Below are 10,132 nucleotides of genomic sequence, written 5' to 3' on the forward strand. Positions count from 1 at the left end.
GCCATGTCCTTCTATGTTCCACAGTCTCTCTACGTCTGCCCAAGTTCATGTTAGTTGCTTCAATGGTACTTTCAGTCATTTCATCCTCTGTCATCCCCTTTTCCTTTTGCCTTCAATCTTTCCCAGTATCAGGGTCTTTTCCAATGACTCCAATCTTCTCATTATGTGATCAAGGTATTAGCTTCAGCTTCAGTATTTGACCTTACAGTGAATAGCCTGAATTATATTTTAAACCGTTGAATGATTTGATCTCTCTGCTGTTGAAGGGACTTCCAAAAGTCTTCTCTAGCATAATTGTTTTCTCCATAGTACAGAGAATGTTGGCAATTTGGTCTCTAGTTCCTCTGTCTCTTTGAAAACCAGCCTGCTCCTCTGGTAATTCTCAATTCACAAATTGCTGAAGCCTAGATGGCAGAATCTTAAGCATAACCTTGCTGGCATGTGAGATGAGCACAACTCTTTGGTACTTTGGACATTCTTTGGCATTACCCTTCTTTAAGATTGGGATGTAAACTGATCTTTTCTAATACAGTGGCCACTGTTGTGTTTTCCAAATTTGTGGGCATATTGAGTATAGCACTTTAACAGCATTATCATTTAGGGTTTCAAATATCTCAGCTGGAATTCTATCACCTCTACTAGTGTTATTGTTAGTAATGCTTCCTGAGGCACACTTGACTTCATTTTCTAGAATGTATGGCTCTAGATCAGTAACCACACCATCATCGTTATCAAGGATATTAAGATCTTTCTTATATAGTTCTTCTGTGTATTTTGCCACCTCTTAAATCTCTTTTGTTTCTGTTAAGTCTCTATCATTTTTGTCTTTTATTCTGCCCATTTTTTTTGCATGAAACTTTCCCTTGATTTCTTTAATTAATTAATTAATCTAGAGATCTCTTATCTTTCCCATTCTATTGTTTTCTTCTATTTCTTTCCATGGCTCACTTGAGAAAACCTTCTTATTTCTCCTTGCTATTCTCCGGAATTCTGTAGTCAGTTGAGAATATCTTTCCTTTCTCCTTCCCCTTTCACTTCCTTTCTCTCCTCAGCTATTTGTAAAGCCTCATAAGACAGCCATTTGGGCTTTTTGGTGTTCTTTTTCTTCAAAAATTTTTTTTTTGTTTTGCTTCTGACTTCTGTAGACTACCAAGAAGTCTGTAGTTCTTCAGGCACTCTGTCTACCAGATCTAATCTTTTACATCTATTTATAACCTACATTTTGCATTCATAAAAAATGTTATTTGGGTCATACCTACATGGTCTGATGGTGTTCCCTACTTTGTTTAAGTCTGACCTTTTAAATAAGAAGCTCCTGATCTGAGCCACAGTCAGCTTCAGTCTTGTTTTAACTCACTTCCTACTTTTGTCTACAAAGTATATAATCAATCTGATTTTGATATTGGCCCTCTGGTGATGTCCATGTATGGACAGCTTTTTGGGTTGTTGAAAAAGAGTGCTTGCAGTGACCAGTGAGTTATCTTGACAAAATTCTATTAGTCTCTCTCCTGCTTAACTTTGTACTCCAAGGCCAAACTTACTTGCTATTTCAATTATCTGTTGATTTTTTTACTTTAGCATTCCAATCTTCTATAATGAGAAATCTTTTGGGGAGGCAATGTTATTTCTAGAAGATGTTGTAGGTCCTCAGGTATACCAGAATATTGTTCCACACTTAGAGATTACACACACACACACCCATACATACACACACACACACACACACACACACACACACACACATGCACTCACACACACACACTTCTTAAAATGAAAAAGCCTAGTTGAGGTAACACATATGTAAAACTTGCTCATAATGAAGTATACCTTTCAATCAACATGTATCAATGACTAATTATGCATTGCTTTAGTTTACACATAGGATATAGGTGCTAAAAGGAGAATGGATAGTAGACTTCTTAAGTAGTAATGATTGATATGGACAAAGGTCACAAAAATCAGAGGTTGGAAATACAGAAGAGAAATTTGGCCAACCTCAGAACTCATGGTCTCTTCTATTTATCATTATTTTTCTTTCTTTCCTTCCTTCTTTCCTTCCTTCCTTTCTTCCTTCCTTCCTACTTCCTACCTCCCTCCCCTCCTCCCTCCCTCCTACCTTCCCTCCCTTTTTAACTTTTTGCCTCCCTTTCTTCTTCCCTTCCTCCTTTCCTCTCTTCCTTCCCTCCTTCCTCCCTTCCTTCTTTCTTCCCTTTCCTTCCTTCTTCCCTTCCTTCCTCCCTTTTTCTTTTTCTCCCTTCTTCTCTTCCATCTTTTTCTCCTTCCTTCCCTTCCTTTTCCTGCCTCCCACTTTCCTTCCTTTCTTCCTTTTTTCCTTCCTTCCTTCTTTTTTCAAGCCTTTTTTTAGAAAAAGAAACTGTGTGGGCATAAAATTCTTTTTGTCCTACATGACTACATATGTGTGCCACTTAATGAAAACATTATTGTTGAGCCATAACATATATGACAACACTGTTTTGCCTAATATATGATGTCGTATGTGTATTTTAGTATGACAAGCTTTGTTATAAAAGAGCTTCACCCTATGGTAATTGGTTAAAATGGTATTATATATCCTCTGTCTAACTTAGGGGGAAAATCATGCATGAATTGAACACAGCTCCATCTGGGATAAGGATCATTTAATTAATTTCCTGACTCTCTGAGAAGAGCAAACTGGTGAGTAATTAGGATGGCTCGTCAGTTTATAGTAAGCTGTCTATTGGGGGAGAGCATTCATAACCCTGATATCAAACAGAAGAAAGGACATAATGGTTGAAGTGAGGTTTTATATCATCCTATCTGAAAATTGCTGTTGTGTCTCTATGAGCAGAAGCTGAGCTCTAACTGACATAGATATCCTGCTCCTGAGTCATTCTGTGATTCTATTTGCCGAGACAATTGGTATTTTAATTGAGGGAACAGTTCAATAAAGAGGTGCCTTATTGTCACCTTCAACTATTCAGAAAATATATTTGACTCATGCCATATAGGATTTGAGCTCAAGGTTCTACTATATGGGGTACCCAGAGAGCACTATACACACCCTGGATGGTTAACATAAATGGTGAAGGAAAAACACTGGCCAGAATAAAAAACAGTTAAAGATAATAGTGAAAATAAACAGAGAGAAGATAGAACATTTTATTGGTGCATTTCAGTGACCTCTCTGGGCACAGTTACATAGACCAAGTGTCATAGAATCAATGTAGCAAAAAGTAGTAAACTTCATAATGCAGAACTACTTGGCAGTAGTATATAGAGGACATGAGTGAAAGAGATTTATCTCAGGGCTATTAACGACACTTGAAAATGCTCATTGTTGGCCCTCAAACTTGAGAATTGTGATTTACTTGTTGAAGAATATATAATGTCTGTTGTATTTTCTTTCCTTTTAATAAAACATTATTTTAACAAATTAGGGCAAGTATCCTTGTAGGTGGGGACTCAGTGGTACATATTTGACTCAATGGTAGAGAAAATTTCATAGGTTTCTGAATGGGGCCTGAAGTTAAGAAAAATCTGGGACTGTCAGGCCTTGGATACCTCTGACTCATTGTATTTGTGTGTATGTGTTTGTGTGTCTGTGTGTCTGTGTGTATCTGTGAGTCTCTGTGTCTGTGTATCTATGTTTGTGTGTGTTTTGATGGGGAAGATGAGGATGCTGAATCAGGAAGCCAGACCTATGATTTCATTGGTATAAAGAACCCCCAGTGAGATATCTCCCTCTACCAATGCAAGCGGGAAACTTCAACTTACAGTCTTAAAAAAAATGTCTGGGACATTGAGAGGTTAAATCTGTCAATGAATCAATCATTATAAAAATACTTATGTCTTCACTATGTGCCAGGCACTATATTAAGCACAGTAGATAAAAAAAGAAAGACAAAAATAATCCATACTCTCAGATAGCTTGGGAGAATCAATATGTAAATAACCGAATACATATAGGAGATGCATACAAAACATATAGAAAAGTAATTATCAGGGAGAAAAGTAGGAAGCTAGGAAGTCTTCTGAAAAGTCTCTTGTAGAAGATGGGATTTTCAGATAAGAATTGGAAGAAGCCAGGGAAAATAACAGGAGGAAGTAAAGAGGGAAAACATTCTACCTCTGGGGGAGAGCCAGTGCAGAGGCACAAATAAAGTTCATGTGTGATAGAAATTAGGCAAGTACAGTTAGATTGCATCATGTATAGAGGGGAGTAAGGTAAAGAGAAAGTAAAGAAGACTGGAAAAGTAGTTAAGGCATGAAGATCTGAAGATGTATATGAAGACACATAAAGGCCAAACAGAATTTTGATCCTAGAGATAAACGAAACCCAGTAGAATGTATTGAGTGTGGTGGTGGGGAGTGGGGGTCGGGAGATTTGGAGGATAATATTTGCCTCACCAGGATTAGGGAAGTTTAAAGAGCAGAGTTAGAGGTGACAAAATGAATTATGTTTTGGACATGTTGGATTTGAGATTCCTATGAAGCATCTAATTCAAGACATCCAAAGACAGTTGGTATATGGGAATCCATTTCAGGAGAGACACTAAATCTGGATACATGGATCTGGAAATCATCTAATAGAGACAGTAATTGAACGCATAGGACCTGATGATTTCATCAAGTGAGATAATATAGAGGAAAAAAGGGAAGAAAGGCCAGGACAGAAACTTGGGTGGTCACTCACAATTAGAGAGAATGAAATGTATAAAGTACCAGCAAAGGAGATGGAAGAGGGTTCAAACAAGTAGAACTATAAGAGAACAGTGTTACAAAAATGAACTGGAAGACAGAGAATATTCAGAAGAAGAGGATGTTCATTGGTTTCAAAGCCTGAAGAGAAGTCAAGAAGAATAGGGATTGAGGAAAGGCCATTGAATGTGGCAACTAGGACATCATTAGTATCTTTGCTGGAAGCCAAATTATAAAGAGTTTAGAAGTGAGTGAGCAAACAGAGATTGGAAGCACTCAGAGAGTAGATTGCTTTTTCAAGGGTCTTAAATGAAAAAAGGAGAAATATATGTCAATAGCTAGGTTGGTAGGCTCAGATGAGGTTTTTTTTTAAGAATGGGGATGACATAGATGTATTTTTAGGCAACAAAGAAAGGATCAGAAGATAGGGGAAGATTTAAGATTAAAATGATAGTGGGGATGATGGTGGGAGAAATCTGTTGGAAAAGACAGGGGGAGAAAGGATCATAAATAGATCATAGAGGAATTGGCCTAGACAAGCAGAACCATTAAATCATTGTCAATGATTAGCTTGAAAGAGGAAATGGTAACTGAAGACATTTGGGTGATGTAAGAGGAGGAGTGGAGAAGAATGACTTCTCAGCAAACGACCTCTTTTTAAAGAGAATGATGAGAGGTTGTATTATGGGAGACTTGGGGGAAAGATTGCAAGGTTTAAACAGTCTTTGTGGAGAATAGGATGTTTTGTTTGTTTTTCAGTCATTTCATTCTTGGCTGACTATCTGTTATCCCTTTTGGGGGGTTTTCTTGGAAAAAGATACTACAGTGGTATACCATTTCCTTCTCCAAGGAGAATAGTGAATTTATTAGGGAAGAGAGGAAAGATTGCAAGACTGCAATTTTGGATCAGTTGAAATTAGATAAAACAAATTGGAAGCTGACCCAATTGGCCCATTTCATGATTACGTTGTGCATCATTCAGCAGCACATGAATAAGATCAAAGGAAGTTATTTATCTATATTTCTATGTATCTATCTATCTATCATCTATCTGTCCACACACACATACACACACACACATACATACATACATACATACATATATATATATATATATATATATATATATATATATATATATGAACACACACATATATGAACTAGGATATGAGCCCCGATTTTCCTCACTCTAAGGCCAGTTCTCAATACATGCTGCTTGTCTCCTTAAATGTACTATGTATATATTCAAGCTTGCTACTAATGCTTGTGAACATGTAGGTTTTTTTTAATTGTTATAATGTAGGTGCTTGCTGGTTTCTGCCCACAGATAGAGTAAAAATAATTTCTAACTCCACTCCCCCTTAGAAAAAAGTCTTTACCCTATGGAGAAAAAAATGAGGCACATTTTTGAATAATGACTAGTTGTATTTTTTTTTAAATTTAAATTGCTTCAGAGCAATTTAGGGGAATGAAGGTGAATCACTCAGATGCACAGTAGGTTAGTTGTTCCCAACATAACTTTCCAGCAGTGTAATAGAGGCTGGATGGTATTGAACATAAAGTACACAGTAGTATTACACTAATTAAAATGCTGACCTACCAGTCAGAATACAATAATGAACAGCATAATCTTGTATTGTTCACTTGAAGCAAGACTCACTTCCCCCAAACCATGAATTCTCTAGTGTAGCATTCATTTTTAAAGGCAGCAAGGGTCACTTTAACCTGATTTGCCATTCATAAAAGTAGCTTTCAGATAGGTTCAGTGAATCCCACGAATAGAAGGGATAGGTGGTTATTCTCAATTAATATGTGAGGAGTGCTTACACTTGCTTTCCTGTTGACCAGCTTGGGCATATACAAGTGTAAAACCCCTATTCCACGTTCTATACGCTAGCTTGCTTAGTGGCAGATGAAGTGTGAAGTTGGGTTTTTTTTTTCTTTTGAAACTCTCCATAAATAGACTTCATTAGTATTTTTTCCCTCTTTCTGATTACAAGGCATGTACTTACACTCTCTTACTCTTTTTTCTCTTTTCTCTAAATAGCTATGGAATATAGACTCAACAAATATGGTTTCCTGAATATAAATCGTGTCTTGATTTCTGTTGTGCCCAATCATTTCTGTAATAATAGCCCTAGAGTAATTGTCCTTCTCTGCTCTTGGCAGTTTATTGTGTGTCTACTATGTTAAGATCCCAGTAAAAGTGCGTTCTAAGATTGAATCTTCACTGTGCAAATTCAAGAAAAGTTTTTTTTTTTTTAATTTCACTGAATTCTCTGATTATCACTGATGGATCCTAACTGAATATTTATGTTTTTAAAGAATGAATGAACAAAACTACAAATATTTAAATTATTCATAGGGTCTATTTTTGTGATTATATGATTTTTATAAACTGTAAGAGGAAATATATCTCAGATGGTTTCTACAGAGAATCAATGACTCTTTTTCATGAATTCATTTATTCACTCAATTGAATATTAATATTACTATATTCAGGGTACTTCTCAAGGTAAGGAGAGAAAAGAAAAAGGGAAAACAGTAGTTTCTCCTCTTAGTGAAGTTAGCAGACAAGATATCAGAATTCAGAACAGATAATTTCATTATCAGAGTTGGGGAGGGGAGATAAAACAACCTGTCATCCCCCCCCATTTCTCCCCCCACCACTAAAACAAACAAACAAAAATTTAAATGCTTCATTCTCATTTTTTTAAGGAGATGGATATTCCTGCAATTCCAGAAAGCCAGGCTATCTCACTCGCGTTATATTCTGGAGGACACTGTCAGATTAGTAGCTAATACATGGATGTGGGAAGGTCTTACATTTGTACTGACTCTAAAGCCGCCAGCATGACAAGCACGTACTTTTAGTCTTGAGTCTCTCTCCACTTTCCTCCCAGAGACAAAGTAGGCATATACTACTCATACTAACCTCCCATCTTCTTGAAATAAATCTGTATAAAGTTGGTGAAACCTCTTCGTGTAAGGACATCATAAAATCTCAAGTCAGGGATACAAAGTTCAGCTGCATGAGCCAGCAGGCTCCCAGGCTCTGCCTGACTCAGTAATATTCAATTTTTGTTACGGTTCCTCATCAATTTAATAAGTGATATTTATATTCCCGTGTTGCCCAGGTACCAAGCTAATTCTCATCTGTGACCTAAGACTATCCAACCCACTTCTCTATGACCATTGCTGCATTACCATATACAATTTCTAAGTTCAGGGGCAGCTAGGTGGCACAGTGAGTAGAGCACTGGCCCTGGAGTCAGGAGGACCTGAGTTCAAATCTGGCCTCAGACACTTGACACATGTATTAGCTGTGTGACCTTGGGCAAGTCATTTAACCCCCATTGCCCTACCAAAAAAAAATTTCTAAGTTCAGAAGTGGTAGATTTTAGATTTACCTCATCCAGCCTCAAAAGAATACATTTTTGCTACCAAAAATTTCATTCAGGGAAAGCACTGTTCCTCCTTCTGGTATTCGAAAAGATGAACCCAATGTTTCAGAATTAATGTATACCTCAGAACTTCAAAAAGAGCTGTCATGCCATAAATAAATATGAAGATTCCCTGTACTAATAAAAAGTCAATCCCTCTCCACTCTGGTAGGTATTTTTTTAATGATTTCCCATACCTCTCAAATTCACATCCTGTGATTGACATTCTAGTATGGGGTGTATCCAAATGCAACTTGGCTGGTCTTCGAGATACAGAAATATGGCGTATGATATTGAGTGGAATACAAGATTGTGAAAGCTTCGCTATGAATAACTCAGGCAGTAAGCCTCACCGGGCCTAAGTTTCCTTTTCCTGTAAATCATATGATTTCAGGGAAACCAGATGGTATTCCCCTTTCCCCCTCCCCTTACCTACTTGCAAACTGCCATCTTAGCATTAGAGTTCTCCTATAAGGTAATTCTGTAATTTCTGTGCTTGTATTGGGTAAAAACTTATTTCTTTATTCCTGGTTAGATTATGAGGCCACCTGTCCCTGCCAATGGGGATGGGGGTCCAGCCTCTGGGATGGGATTTCTTAGAATCGTTTGTACAAGGGTATATATCTCCCTGCTTGCCTTCTTTCCCATCCCCTGCCTCTCTCATCACTGCTAGTCTGCCCTGGTAGTGAGAGAGATGCACAACTCTTGCGAGACTTGATCAAATAAAGCTTCTGTTTTCCCTACTTTGAGAAACCTCTTTTTTTCCCTTGAGTTGGTGGTCTTCTGACCCACACAATATGGTCTATCTTTATGGGTCATCCAGCTTGAAAAGAAACCTTCACACAGAATTTGATCACGGGTGAAGCAAAACGCTCAGGAGCCAAGCTGGGTGTGTGTAGGGGTGCATGTGATGTGTGGCCTAAGCAGGGGCAGGAACCTGTGTGAGGAGCCAAGTCCAGCCAAGCCCTGGTGATGAACATGGTTTTGTCTTGGGTGAACTCGTTGTTCACCTTTTGGCTGAGTTTGATGACGGCACTGACCTTCAAAGACAGAAGCATCCTGGTTCGACTGCACGTCTCTCGAATCATGCTAAAAAATGTAGAAGACTTCACTGGGCCTAGAGAATGAAGTGATCTGGGATTCATTAAATTTCATGTAACTGTTGACCTAGTGAATATATTTGATTGTAATGTAAAGCAATTATTTCTATATTTATCAGCAGAATATTCAACCAAAAATAACACTCTGAAGCAGGCTTTCCTTTGGGATAAGATCATTCTGAAAGGCAATACTGTGAAGCTGCTGCTGAAAGATATGAAATCAAATTACTTTTTCTCTGACAATGGAAATGGTCTTAAGGGAAACAGGAATGTTATTTTAATGTTCTCTTGGAATGTTTTACCAAACGCTGGAATTCTACCTGTTGTTGTCGACAGGATGAGGACATGTCTCTGTTCAATTCCCAGATACATATGAGATAACAAAGAGTTATTAAATTATTATTCTGATTTTGAGCAACATACTTATATACTAAAAAAAAAGAATTTGAACATGGCCATCACCACACCATACTAAGACTTTGGGGCAAGATGTTATTGGGGACATACATCTGTAAATTTTGCAAAATCTTAGACACATCATGGATCTTAGCACTGGTCTACTTATTCGACCTGAAAAAGGAATGCTTTTGAGAACATGCCTGCCAAGTGGTTATGTAACTCTTGCTTGAAGATGTCCAATACTGCATTTTTGGATAGTTCTAATTGTAGAAAGTTTTTCATGACATCAAGTAACAATTTGCAACTTTTACCTAGTGCTGCCCTTTTGGATCAAACACAGCTTATTCTAATATATTCTCTGTATTCCAGACCTCTATCATTGAAGACAGCTAACATATGCTTGCTAAGTTTTTTTTTTCTTCATCCAAGTCAAACTTTCCTTGTTTCTTCCACAGCTCCTCAGTGCATATGCTCAATGCATTTAACCATCATTGTCAATATCCCCTGAAT

The 10,132-nt window shown here is 37.5% G+C and overlaps 1 pseudogene; it reads left to right on the forward strand.

Moving 5' to 3' along the window:
- Positions 1–9,095: 9,095 nt before the first annotated feature.
- On the forward strand, positions 9,096–9,618 carry LOC118845678 (annotated as a pseudogene).
- Positions 9,619–10,132: the final 514 nt, after the last annotated feature.

The sequence above is a fragment of the Trichosurus vulpecula genome, chromosome 4, assembly GCF_011100635.1.
Source record: "Trichosurus vulpecula isolate mTriVul1 chromosome 4, mTriVul1.pri, whole genome shotgun sequence".
NCBI lineage: Eukaryota > Metazoa > Chordata > Mammalia > Diprotodontia > Phalangeridae > Trichosurus > Trichosurus vulpecula.